This window comes from Salmo salar, chromosome ssa19, assembly GCF_905237065.1.
Source record: "Salmo salar chromosome ssa19, Ssal_v3.1, whole genome shotgun sequence".
Lineage (NCBI taxonomy): Eukaryota > Metazoa > Chordata > Actinopteri > Salmoniformes > Salmonidae > Salmo > Salmo salar.
In genome coordinates, this window is record NC_059460.1 from 64,980,556 (window position 1) to 64,995,256 (window position 14,701).

General features: G+C 41.4%; 1 protein-coding gene across 7 annotated transcripts in view; it reads right to left on the minus strand.

The window, feature by feature from the left end:
• Window positions 1–8,461, minus strand: part of tlcd3bb (TLC domain containing 3Bb) — a 48,345-nt gene extending 39,884 nt beyond the window's left edge. For 2 of the 7 annotated variants that reach the window (XM_045702606.1, XM_014159267.2), the window contains exon 1: window positions 8,074–8,442. The gene's annotated coding sequence lies outside the window, so the exon portion shown is untranslated. The other 5 variants (XM_014159265.2, XM_014159269.2, XM_014159264.2 and 2 more) reach the window with 5 other exon arrangements.
• Between the last annotated feature and the right edge of the window lie 6,240 nt (window positions 8,462–14,701).

The window sequence follows — 14,701 nt, forward strand, 5'->3', positions numbered from 1 at the left end:
GAGCAGGTTGAGAGCTTGAAGTTCCTTGGCATCCACATCAACAAACTAACATGGTCCAAGCACACCAAGACAGTCATGAAGAGGGCACAACAAAATATATTCCCCCTCAGGAGACTGAAAAGATTTGGCATGGGTCCTCAGATCCTCAAAAGATTTTACAGCTGCACCATCGAGAGCATCCTGACGGGTTGCGTCACCGCCTGGTATGGCAACTGCTCGGCTTCCGACTGTAAGGCACTACAGAGGGTAGTGCGTACGGCCCAGTACATCACCGGGGCCAAGCTTCCTACAATCCAGGACCTATATACCAGGCGGTGTCAGAGGAAGGCCCTAAAAATTGTCAAAGACTCCAGCCACCCTAGTCATAGACTGTTCTCTCTGCTACCGCACAGCAAGCGGTACAGAAGCGCCAAGTATAGGTCCAAGAGCCTTCTAAACAGCTTCTACCACCAAGCCATAAGACTCCTGAACAGCTAATCAAATAGCTACCCAGACTATTTGCAACCTGCTGCTCTTTAATTATGTTTTTCTTATCTCTTAATTTAGATTTTTGTTGGTATTTTCTTAAAACTGCATTGTTGGTTAACCGGTTGGGGATAGGGGGCAGTATTTGCACGGCTGGATAAAAAACTTACCCGATTTAATCTGGTTACTACTCCTGCCCAGTAACTAGAATATGCATATAATTATTGGCTTTGGATAGAAAACACCCTAAAGTTTCTAAAACTGTTTGAATGGTGTCTGTGAGTATAACAGAACTCCTATGGCAGGCCAAAACCTGAGAAGATTTCAAGCAGGAAGTGGCCTGTCTGAGAAGTAGTGTTTCATCTTGGCTCTTTTTATTGAAGACTCAGGATCTGTGCAATAACGTGACACTTCCTACGTCTTCCATAGGTTCTCAGAGCCCGGGAAAACTTTGAACGATATCGAGGCAGGCTCTGGCTGAAACACTTTATCGCTTTTGGCAAGTGGCCACTCAGAGTACTATGGGCTTAGGCGCATGCCCGCTTTTCCTTTGTCTGTTTATCCAAACGCAGATTCCCGGTCGGAATATTATCGCTTTTTTATGAGAAAAATGGCATAAAAATTTATTTTAAAACAGCGGTTGACATGCTTCGAAGTACGGTAATGGAATATTTAGAATTCTTTTGTCACGAATTGCGCCATGCTCGTCACCCTTATTTAGCCTTTAGGATAGTGTCTAGAACGCATGAACAAAAAGCCGCTGTTTGGATATAACGATGGATTATTTTGGACCAAACCAACATTTGTTATTGAAGTAGAAGTCCTGGGAGTGCATTCTGACGAAGACAACAAAGGTAAGAACATTTTTCTTATAGTAAATCTGACTTTGATGAGTGCTAAACCTGCTGGGTGTCTAAATAGCTAGCCCTGTGATGCCGGGCTATCTACTGAGAATATTGCAAAATGTGCTTTCACCGAAAAGCTATTTTAAAATCGGACATATCGAGTGCATAGAGGAGTTCTGTATCTATAATTCTTAAAATAATTGTTATGCTTTTTGTGAACGTTTATCGTGAGTAATTTAGTAAATTCACCGGCAGTGTTCGGTGGGAATGCTAGTCACATGCTAGTCACATGCTAATGTAAAAAGCTGGTTTTTGATATAAATATGAACTTGATTGAACAAAACATGCATGTATTGTATAACATAATGTCCTAGGGTTGTCATCTGATGAAGATCATCAAAGGTTAGTGCTACATTTAGCTGTGGTTTGGGTTTATGTGACATTATATGCTAGCTTGAAAAATGGGTGTCTGATTATTTCTGGCTCGGTACTCTGCTGACATAATCTAATGTTTTGCTTTCGTTGTAAAGCCTTTTTGAAATCGGACAGTGTGGTTAGATTAACGAGAGTCTTGTCTTTAAAATGGTGTAAAATAGTCATATGTTTGAGAAATTGAAGTAATAGCATTTCTAAGGTATTTGAATATCGCGCCACGGGATTCCACTGGCTGTTGACTAGGGTGGGACGCAAACGTCCCACCTAGCCCAGAGAGGTTAAAGGGAGTGCTCCTAACCGCAGCTTGTTACCTGTAAAAAAGACATGTCCACAGAAGCAATCAATCAATCAGATTCCAAACTCTCCACCATTGGCCAAGACCAAAGAGCTCTCCAAGGATGTCAGGGACAAGATTGTAGACCTACACAAGGCTGGAATGGGCTACAAGACCATCGCCAAGCAGCTAGGTGAGAAGGTGACAACATTTGGTGTGATTATTTGCAAATGAAAGAAACACAAAAGAACTGTCAATATCCCTCGGCCTGGGGCTCCATGCAAGATCTCACCTCATGGGGTTGCAATGATCATGAGAACGGTAAGGAATCAGCCCAGAACTACACGGGGGGATCTTGTCAATGATCTCAAGGCAGCTGGGGACCATAGTCACCAAGAAAACAATTGGTAACACACTACGCCGTGAAGGACTGAAATCCTGCAGCGCCCACAAGGTCCCCCTGCTCAAGAATACATATACATGCCCGTCTGAAGTTTGCCAATGAACATCTGAATGATTCAGAGGACAACTGGTGAAAGTGTTGTGGTCAGATGAGACCAAAATGGAGCTCTTTGGCATCAACTCAACTCACCGTGTTTGGAGGAGGAGGAATGCTGCCTATGACCCCAAGAACACCATCTCCACTGTCAAACATGGAGGTGGAAACATTATGCTTTGGGGGTGTTTTTCTGCTAAGGGGACAGGACAACTTCACCGCATCAAAGGGACGATGGACAGGGCCATGTACCGTCAAATCTTGGGTGAGAACATCCTTCCCTCAGCCAGGGCATTGAAAATGGGTCGTGGATGGGTATTCCAGCATGACAATGACCCAGAACACACGGCCAAGGCAACAAAGGAGTGGCTCAAGAAGAAGCACATTAAGGTCCTGGAGTGGCCTAGCCAGTCTCCAGACCTTAATCCCATAAAAAAATCTGTGGAGGGAGCTGAAGGTTCGAGTTGCCAAACGTCAGCCTCGAAACCTTAATGACTTAGAGAAGATCTGCAAAGAGGAGTGGGACAAAATCCTTCCTGAGATGTGTGCAAACCTAGTGGCCAATTACAAGAAACGTCTGACCTCTGTGATTGCCAACAAGGGTTTTGCCACCAAGTACTAAGTCATGTTTTGCAGAGGGGTCAAATAAGTATTTCCCTCATTAAAATGCAAATCATTTTATAACATTTTTGACATGCGTTTTTCTGGATTTTTTTGTTGTTATTCTGTCTCTCACTGTTCAAATAAACCTACCATTAAAATTACAGACTGATCATTTCTTTGTAAGTGGGCAAACGTACAAAATCAGCAGGGGATCCAAAACTTTTTCCCCCCACTGTACAGTTGAAGTCGAAAGTTTACATACACTTAGGTTGGAGTCATTAAAATTATTGTTTCAACCACTCCACAAATTTCTTGTTAAGAAACTATAGTTCTGGCAAGTCGGTTAGGACAACTACTTTGTGGATGACACAAGTAATTTTTCCAACAATTGTTTACAGACAGATTATTTCACTGTATCACAATTCCAGTGGGTCAGAAGTTTACATACACTAAGTTGACTGTGCCTTTAAACAGCGTGGAAAATTCCAGAAAGTGATGTCATGGCTTTAGAAGCTTCTGATTGACTCAAATGATGTCAATTAGCCTATCGGAGGTGTAGCTGTGGATGTATTTCAAGGCCTACCTTCAAACTCAATGCCTCTTTGCTTGACATCATGGGAAAATCAAAAGAAATCAGCCAAGACCTCAGAAAACAAATTGTAGACCTCCACAAGTCTGGTTCATCCTTGGGAGCAATTTCCAAATGCCTGAAGGTATCACGTTCATCTCTACAAACAATAGTACGCAAGTATAAACACCATGGGACCACGCAGCCATCATACCGCTCAGGAAGGAGACGTTTTCTGTCTCCTGGAGATGAATGTACTTTGGTGCGAAAAGTGCAAATCAATCCCAGAACAACAGCAAAAGGACCTTGTGAAGATGCTGGCGGAAACAGGTGCAAAAGTATCTATATCCACAGTAAAACGAGTCCTATATCGAAATAACCTGAAAGGCCGCTCAGCAATGAAAAAGCCACTGCTCCAAAACCGCCATGAAAAATCCAGACTACGGTTTGCAACTGCACATGGGGACAAAGATCGGATTATTTGGAGAAATGTCCTCTGGTCTGATGAAACAAAAAGAGAACTGTTTGGCCATAATGACCATCGTTATGTTTGGAGGAAAAAGGGGATGCTTGCAAGCCGAAGAACACCATCCAAACCGTGAAGGACGGGGGTGGCAGCATCATGGTGTGGGGGTGCTTTGCTGCAGGAGGGGCTGGTGCACTTCACAATATAAATGGCTTCATGAGGGAGGAAAATGATGTGGATATACTGAAGCAACATCAGTCAGGAAGTTAAAGCTTGGTCGCAAATGGGTCTTTCAAATGGACAATGACCCCAAGCATTCTTCCAAAGTTGTGGCAAAATGGCTTAAGGACAACAAAGTCAAGGTATTCGAGTGGCCATCACAAAGCCCTGACCTAAATCCCATAGAAAATCTGTGGGCAGAACTGAAAAAGCATGTGAGAGTAAGGATGCCTACAAACTTGACACAGTTACACCAGCTCTGTCAGGAGGAATGGGCCAAAATTCACTAAATTTATTGTGGGAAGCTTGTGGAAGGCTACCCGAAACGTTTGACCCAAGTTAAACAATTTAAAGGCAATGCTACCAAATACTAATTGAGTGTATGTAAACTTCTGACCCACTGGGAATGTGATGAAAGAAATAAAAGCTGAAATACATAAATCATTCTCTCTACTATTATTCTGACATTTCACATTCTTAAAATAAAAGTGGTGATCCTAACTGACCTAAAAAAGGGCATTTTTACTAGGATTAAATGTCAGGAATTGTGAAAAACTGAGCTTAAATGTATTTAGTTAAGGTGTATGTAAACTTCAGACTTCAACTGTATGTAGGTGTAGTTTCTCCACTGGTATAATGTGCGGTAGTTGCACACCTCCCTGCTGAATTATGTTGAGGTGATTTGGGCCAGTTGATTTATTTAATTTTTTTTAATTATCTTTTGTGAAAAGGTTTTTCACGTAGGCTTTGTGCTAGCAGTTTAAGAGAGAAAGAGAGCAAATAGCATTGGGACAGACTGGTTGAAGTCCTAGTTTTTAATGGTTAGTGCCGGTAGATTACAGAGGGGTTCACATACAGTTCAGAAGCAAATCATAATGTAAACGTTTAACCCAAAAACAAAGCATGTACTGTCCACTTCTTCAATTGGTGCTTTTTTTGTTATCCACCCTCTGGTATCTTTCAATACCGTGCTAATTAATTAATGAATTAATATATATACACACACACTATATATATATATGTACACTACTGTTCTAAAGTTTGGGCTCACTTAGAAATGTCCTTGTTTTTGAAAGAAAATTAATTTTTTGGTCCATTAAAATATCAAATTGATCAAAAATAGTGTATTTGTAAATGACTATTGTAGCTCGGAACGGCAGATTTTTTATGGAATATCCACATAGGGCTACAGAGGCCCATTATCAGCAACCATCACTCCTGTGTTCCAATGGCACGTTGTGGTAGCTAATCCAAGTTTAGAAAACCCTTTTGCAATTATGTTAGCACAGCTAAAAACTGTTGTTCTGATAAAAGAAGCAATAAAATCAGCTTTCTTTAGACTAGTTGAATATCTTGAGCATCAGCATTTGTGTGTTTGACTGAAACTCGTCAGTCTATTCTTGTTCTGAGAAATGATGGCTATTCCATGCGAGAAATTGCCAAGAAACTGAAGATCTTGTACAACGCTGTGTACTACTTCCTTCACAGAACAGTGCAAACTGGCTCTAACCAGAATAGAAGGAGGAGTGTAAGGTCCTGGTGCACAACTGAGCAAGAGGACAAGTACATTAGAGTGTCTAGTTTGAGAAACAGACGCCTCACAAGTCCTCAACTGGCAGCTTCATTAAATAGTACCTGCAAAACATCAGTCTCAACGTCAACAGTGAAGAGGCGACTCCTGGATGCTGGCCTTCTAGGCAGAGTTCCTCTGTCCAGTGTCTGTGTTCTTTTGCCCAGCTTAATCTTTTAATTGTATTGGCCAACTCTACCTAGAAGGCCAGCATCCTGGAGTCGCCTCTTCACTGTTGATGTTGAGACTGGTGTCTTGTGGGTACTATTAAATGAAGCTGCCAGTTCAGGACTTGTGAGGCGTCCGTTTCTCAAACTAGACATTCAAATGTACTTGTCCTCTTGCACCGGGACCTCCCACTCCTCCTTCTATTCTGGTTAGAGCCAGTTTGCGCTGTTCTGTGAAGGATGTAGTACACAGCGTTGTACGAGATCTTCAGTTTCTTGGCAATTTAATTTCGCAGAACAGGAATAGACTGACGAGTTTCAGAAGAAAGTTCTTTGCTTCTGGCCAGTTTGAGCCTGTAATCGAACCAACAAATGCTGATGCTCCAGATACTCAACTAATTTAAAGAAGGACAGTTTTATTGCTTCTTTAATTAGACAACAGTTTTCAGCTGTGCTAACATAATTGCAAAAGGGTTTTCTAATGATCAATTAGCCTTTTAAAACGATAAACTTGGATTAGCTACCACAACGTGCCATTGGAACACAGGAGTGATGGTTGCTTAAAAATGGGCCTCTGTACGCCTACGTAGACATACCATTAAAAATCAGCCGTTTCCAGCTACAATAGTCATTTACAACAATGTTATTTTAATGGACACAAAAATGTGCTTTTCTTTCAAAAACAAGGACATTTCTAAGTGAGCCCAAACTTTTGAACGGTACTGTATGTTATGGTTCACTCTTAGTTTTCCTTATCTCCACTGTAGAATGTCCATCTTGGTCCTCTTGATCCATCCACCTGTCTTCTTTGTTAGTCAGGCTTGACCCCTTTATCCGGTAGTTTTTTCCTGTAATCTATTTTAATATGACTGAAGATGCATCATTTTATGCCAGGCCCCTTCTATAATGGCATAACAGACTCGTTAGAACTTTTGACCACATGCCATCCAAATCAAAACTGGAATTTGTACTCAAAACAAAAGTTGTAAAAGTATGCTAGACATTTATAGAATAAACCATATCTATTTTTATGTATCTGTGACAATCAATTAATTAGTTATTGATTTTTACCATTTGAAATGGCTTCTGTTGAATGTCTGATGAATTTCAGAATGTGTGAATATAAAACCAACTTTACCTCGCAAAATAAGGTCGCAAATCATACGAATAGCTGAGACCATGTTGGGCAATGCTAGCTAGCTGGTTGGCTAAAGACGAGACTCGGTGCATTGTAAATACGCAATGCGCTATCTTTCCATATCGAAATAAATGCATATAAGACTAATTGTATGCTGGCTTACCACTTATTTAGATAACTAGTTATATTTTGGTTATTGCACATCTTTGAGCTTACAAAGAAATGTAATACTTCTAAAACATGACCAGGTTGCTGTAGCATCAGTGGACTTGTTCACACAGGCTAACGTTAGTTACAGCTACCTAGCTAATGAACAGTCATTTATAAAAAGGGACATCTTTGGCAATGACGTTCAATCACAAATGACAAAATCAGGCAGTGAGCTAACGTCTTACAGCCGGCTAGATAACGTATGCTAAGTTAACGTTAGTTAAACGACAATATACACATTCTATATAGAACACGTATAAAACCAAGGCTACAAATTGAATCGCAATAGTACAAAAACTAAAAAGCACAAGAGTACAGTGGCTAGCTAGAAAGCTAATATTTAGCAGCTAGCTAACGTTGACCAGTTAGCAACATTTCTAGCTAGCTAAGCCAAAACACCACGAACGTTTGAAAACCAAGACAAGAAGTTAGCTAGCATGACATAGGTAGGTAGCTAACGTTAATTCAAATAGTACCATTAGACAGCTCACGTTAGTTCACTCCTGTTCTGGCCTAGCCAAAAAGGCCCAGTAGCGGTAGCTAGCTAGCTACTAGGCTAACACAAACATGCTAGCTGGTTAAATCGAAATGAATGGAACGAAGCTAGGGAGATTTACATAGATATTTTGCAGTCGGGTCAGCGGGCTGTCGAAACTCGTGTCCTGGAAAAAGCGATTAGCGAAGTCCCGGGGGTGCCCGCTTGGATGATCCACATGTTCAAACTGTTAGTATTTGACCCCAAATATATCTTACAATAAAAGTGCTGTGCAAGGGCTTCCAAAATTCCGATAGTTACCCCTTCCAAAATATTTAGACCAGCCAGTAATTGTGCCCGGCGACGCTCTAGCACCTCAGCTGGACAACATGACGGTTTGCAACTGTAAAAAAAAAAGTATAATTGACTCCAGATGTTGACTGCTATCGCATTGCTTTAGGATAACACAAAACCGCCTATCCTAGATTTGCAGATAGCCAAGTCTAGATAAATGTGGTCTGGCAGCAACAGTCCTAAGGGGCGGATTGGCCATCTAGCAATTCTGGCAAATGCCAGATGGGCTGGACCTTTTTTTGTTGACACATACAAAAAAATATATATATTTATTTTTTCTTTATTTAACGAGGCAAGTCAGTTAAGAACAAATTCTGATTTACAATGACGGCCTACCCCGGCCAAACCCTAAGAAAGGCAGCGTAGCCTAGTGGTTAGAGCGTTGGACTCGTCACCGAAAGGTTGCAAGGTCGAATCCCTGAGCTGTTGTTCTGCCCATGAAGAAGGCAGTGTTCCTAGGCTGTCATTGAAAATAAGAATTTGTTCTTAACTGACTTGCCTTTTTAAATAAAGGTGAAATAAAAACCCTGGGCCAACTGTGCGCTGCCCTATGGAACTCCCAATTGTGGTCAGTTGTGATACAGCCTGGAATCGAACCAGGGTCTGTAGTGATGCCTATAGCACTGAGATGCAGTGCCTTAGACCCATAACATAACAATGAAAAAGGTGACATGGCTGACAGCCCATGGGACTGTTAACATTTTTTCTTTTTGAATTTTGCACAATTTCTGTTAAACTAATCTAAATGAGTTGGTCAGTGTGCAACGGCCCGTTTTTTCTGATAGGCTGAGTTGAGGTCACACAAACATTCAAAGTCAAACGCTGCATCAGCAAAGAGACATGCTCCGACTGTCATCAGTTAGACAGTCAAGATCATGGATCGTAAAAAATGGACAGGGTGCATATAAACTTAGAAACAGCACATTCTACATTGTCACCTCACACAAAACGTCCTATTTTTTGGGCAGCTAAAACCATGATTTGGTAAAACAGTAAACTGCATTATCGTGATTCTTGTAATGAAAGTTTCTGCCCCTGTCCCTGCCCTCATTGGAGCCTGCTGCTGTGATGAGCGAGCCACTCTCCTCTCCCCCCATGTGCTCAACAGAAAAATGTGTTCTGATCGTATAACATTTCGAAATGCAATTGCAGAAAATTCTGGAGTCCTATTTTGGCAGTAAAATATAGCAACTATAATTAATTGTCAACCCACAATGTATGACAATCAGTGGATTAGGTTGCACATCAAAATATCTTGAATATTTCCTTCCTGCTTGGACGTGTTAGATGAAACAATTATTTCTTGAATACCTAGGGAGTCTATTTTTTATACTTTTATGATTTGGGTCAGAACAAATCATGGGCTGGTGCCACCAACTCTAAAAGTTAGTGGCACTAGTGACACCAGGGGAAAATGTTAGTCTAAAGCCCTGTAATAGTAAGTAGGCTCTGCGCATGTGTTATTTTACACACACTACATAGCTGCTACTCATATTCCCCCTCCTTTCACATTTATTTCTTAGCTCACACTATTCTGAACCATGATGATGTAGCCTATCTCTGCCTCATATTTCTGAACAGCTGAAATAAACATTTGATGGTGATTTGAACTTACATTCCAATATACTGTGCCTTCGGAAAGTATTCAGAGCCCTTGACTTTTTCCACATTTGTTACGTTGAAGCCTTATTCTAAAATTGATTAAATGGAAAAAAAATCCTCAGCAATCTACACGCAATACCCCATAATGACAAAGTGAAAACAGGTTTTTAGAAATGTTTGCAATTTATAAAAAACAGAAATACCTTATTTCCATAAGTATTCAGACCCTTTGCTACGAGACTCGAAATGTAGCTCAGGTGCATCCTGTTTCCATTGATCATCCTTGAGATGTTTCTACAATTTGATTGGAGTCCACCTGTGGTCAATTCAATTGATTGGACATGATTTGGAAAGGCACACACCTGTCTATATAAGGTCCCACAGTTGACAGTGCATGTCTGAGCAAAAACCAAGCCATGAGGTCAAAGGAATTGTCCGTAGAGCTCAGAGAGGATTGTGTTGAGTCACAGATCTGGGGAAGGGTACCAAAACATTTCTGCAGCATTGAAGGTCCCCAAGAACACACTGGCCTCCATCATTCTTAAATGGAAGAAGTTTGGAACCACCAAGACCAAACTTAGCAATCGGGGGAGAAGCGCATTGGTCAGGGAGGTGACAAAGAACCCGATGGTCACTCTGACAGAGCTCCAGAGTTCCTCTGTGGAGATGGGATACACTTCCAGGACAACCATCTCTGAAGCACTCCACCAATCAGGCCTTTATGGTAGAGTGACCAGACGGAAGCCACTCCTCGGTAAAAGGCACACAAAGCCCGTATGGAGCTTGCCAAAATGCACAAAATGCACATAAACACTCTCACACTCTCATGAGAAACAAGATTATCTGGTTTAATGAAACCAAGATTGAAATGCTCACTAACAGGTATGTAAGCAAACTTGTGCAAAACTGTGAAAGAAATAAGCTTTTTGTGCATATGTAACATTTCTGGGCTCTTATTTCAGCTCATGAAATATGGGACCAACCCAACATGTTGCGTTAATATTTTTGCTCGCTGTATTATAAAGGCTATACAACCTCCTCTGTCTGTTGTGACGGATATTGTAGTTGCACAAGCAAGACACAATCCCTACACATTGCATTGGAGCAAAAACAATCAGCGTTTTGTGTGATTATTTCATTTAAATTTTTTGCATTTTGTGTGATGTAAGCTAATCGTACCCACTTGCCAGAGTTTCTGAAAAAATAACTACTATTTTGACTGCCTGTCTGCCTCCTGCTTAGATAATGCTTGCGGTGATCATGAAAAAACAACATTAAATTGCTAATTAGACTGCAAGTCTGTGTCTTGCTTGTGTTTGATATACTGAAAAGATAGCTGCAAGATAACTCCACTTGAGTTTTGCATTGGGGAAATGTTTTATTTTAATTTATTTAACCTTTAATTTAACTAGGCAAGTCAGTTAAGAACCAATTCTTATTCACTATGACGGCCTACCAAAAGGCAAAAGGCTTCCTGTGGGGACGGGGATTGGGATTTAAAAAAATTAAATAAACAAAAATATAGGACAAAACACACATCACGACGAGACAACACAACACTACATAAACAGAGACCTACGACAACATAGCATGGCAACAACACATGACAAAACAGCATGGGAGCAACACAACATAACAACAACATGGTAGCAACACAACATGGTAGCAGCACAAAACATGGTACAAACATTATTGGGCACAGACAGCACAAATGGCAAGAAAGTAGAGACAACAATACAACACGCAAAGCAGCCACAACTGTCAGTAAGAGTATCCATGATTGAGTCTTTGAATGAAGAGATTGAGATAACTGTCCAGTTTGAGTGTTTTTTGCAGCTCATTCTGTCACAATTTTCTTCGTCAGACGATAAAGAGAAATCATTGTCGGACCAATACGCAGCGAGATCGTATGTACTCATCTTCTTTATTAAGAAAAAGAAGGGAAACCAAAATAAACACGTACACAAAACACACTGCCGACTAACAGTCTGGTAAGGCACAAGGCTATACACAGAACAATCTCCCACAAAACACAAACAAAAGACATACCTATATATAGGACTCTCAATCAAAGGCAACTACAAACACCTGCCTCCAATTGAGAGTCCAACACCCAATTACCTATCATAGAAATACTAAACTAGAGAGAACATAGAAATACAAAAAACATAGAACATAACCCAAAACCCGGAAATAATAAATCAAACACCCTTCTAAGCAAACCACCACCCCGAACCACATAAAACAAATACCCTCTGCCACGTCCTGACCAAACTACAATACAAATAACCCCTATTACTGGTCAGGACGTGACACATTCCAGTCGTTAGCTGCAGCGAACTGAAAAGATGAGCGACCCAGGGATGTGTGTGCTTTCGGGACCTTTAACAGAATGCGACTGGCAGAACGGGTGTTGTATGTGGAGGATGAAGGCTGCAGTAGATATCTCAGATAGGGGGGAGTGAGGCCTAAGAGGGTTTTATAAATAAGCATCAACCAGTGGGTCTTGCGACAGGTATACAGAGATGACCAGTTAACAGAGGAGTATAGAGTGCAGTGATGTGTTCTATAAGGAGCATTGGTGGCAAATCTGATGGCCGAATGGTAAAGAACATCTAGCCGCTCAAGAGCACCCTTACCTGCCGATCTATAAATGATTTCGACATAATCTAGCATGGGTAGGATGGTCATCTGAATCAGTGATAGTTTGGCAGCTGGGGTGAAAGAGGAGCGATTACAATAGAGGAAACCAAGTCTAGATTTAACTTTAGTCAGCAGCTTTGATATGTGCTGAGAGAAGAAGGACAGTATACCGTCTAGCCATACTCCCAAGTACTTGTATGAGGTGACGACCTCAAGCTCTAAACCCTCAGAGGTATTAATCACACCTGTGGGGAGAGGGGCATTCTTCTTACCAAACCACATGACCTTGTTCTGAACATCTCCAAAACAAAGGTCAAGGGTAGAGAAAGATTGTTGGACACTAAGAAAGCTTTGTTGTAGAGCATTTCACACAACATCCGAGCAGGGGCCGGCTGAGTATAAGATTATATCATCTGCATATAAATGGATGAGGGAGAGCTTCCAACTGCCTGAGCTATGTTGTTGATGTAAATTGAGAAAATTGTTGGGCCTAGGATTGAGCCTAAGGGGTACTCCCTTGGTGACAGGCAGTGGTAGAGACAGCAGATTTTCTGACTTTATACACTGCACTCTTTGAGAGAGGTAGTTAGCAAACCAGGCCAAAGACCCCTCAGAGACACCAATACTCATTAGCCGGCCCACAAGAATGGAATGGTCTACCGTATCAAAAGCTTTGGTCAAGTCAATCAAAATAGCGTCACAACATTGCTTAGAATCAAGGGCAATGCTGACCTCATTGAGGACCTTTAAGGTTGCAGTGACACATCCATAACCTGAGCTTAAACCAGATTGCATACCAGAGGGAATACTATAGACATCAAGAAAGCCAATCAGTTGATTATTGATAAGTTTTTCCAACACTTTTGATAAACAGGGCAGAATAGAAATAGGACTATAACAATTACAATCAGCTTGATCTCCCCCATAAATAAAGGACGCACAATGGCTGCCTTCCAAGCAATGGGAACCTCCCCTAGAAAGGAGAGACAGGTTAAAAAGGTCGGAGATATGCTTGGTGATGATAGGGGCAGCAACATTAAAGAAGAAAGGGTCTAAACCATGCTTTTTGGGGTCAAGTTTCAGGAGCTCCTTTAGCACCTCGAACTCAATGACTGCCTGCAGGGAGAAACTTTGTAGCGGGGCAGGGGAAAAAGAGGGAGAAGCATTGGGAAAAGTTGCATTAGAAGGGGTGGGCGATGAGGAAATGTTGGATGGGCAAGGATACATGGCTGAGTCAAATAGGAATCCTGAATTAATGAAGTGGTGATTAAAGAACACAGCCATGTGCTTCTTGTCAGTAACAACAACATCAACTTTAAGGGAAATGGGCAGCTGTGAGGAGGAGGGTTTATTCTCCAGGTCTTTAACCTTTTTCTAGAACTTCTTGGGGTTTGACCCATAGAGAGAGAACTGCTCCTTAAAGTAACTAACTTTGGCCTTCCGGATAGCCCGAGTGCACTTATTTCTCATTTGCCTGAACGATTGCTAGTCAGCCTGAGTATGCGTGTGCGGAGCCTTTCGCCAAATGCAATTCTTGAGGTGGAGTAACTCTGCAAGATCACGGGGCTGAACCTGTTTTTAATTCTCATTTTCATTATGCGGGCGTGTTTGTTGTCAATACCACTGAAAAAAATCTAAAAAGAAGGTCCAAGCGTCTTCGACAGAGGGCATCAAGCTGATTCTATACCATTGTACGGAGGCCAGTTCATGAAGGAAGGCTTGATCATTAAAGTTTTTTAGCGAGCATCTATGACAAATCAGGACAGGTTGTTTCACTGAGCAGCCATTACAAACACAGGCTGTAAAACAGTGATCACTAAGGTCATTACAGAAAACACCAGACTGATACCCATCAGGATTATTTGTGAGGATAACATCAAGAAGAGTAGCCTTTTCTGGGTGTTTGGAATCATACCTTTTGGGATTTGTAATAATCTGAGAAAGATTTAGGGAGTCCCATTGCTTTAGGACTTGGTCAGGTGGTTTAAGCATATCCCAGTTTAGGTCACCAAGCAGGACAAATTCAGACTTAGTGTAAGGGGCCAGGAGAGAACTTAGGGCAGGTAGGGTACAGGCCGGTGGTGATGGAGGACGATAGCACCCAGCAACAGTCAACAAAGAGCTATTTGAAAGTTTAATATTAAAACCAGCAAATCATATTGTTTGGGGAC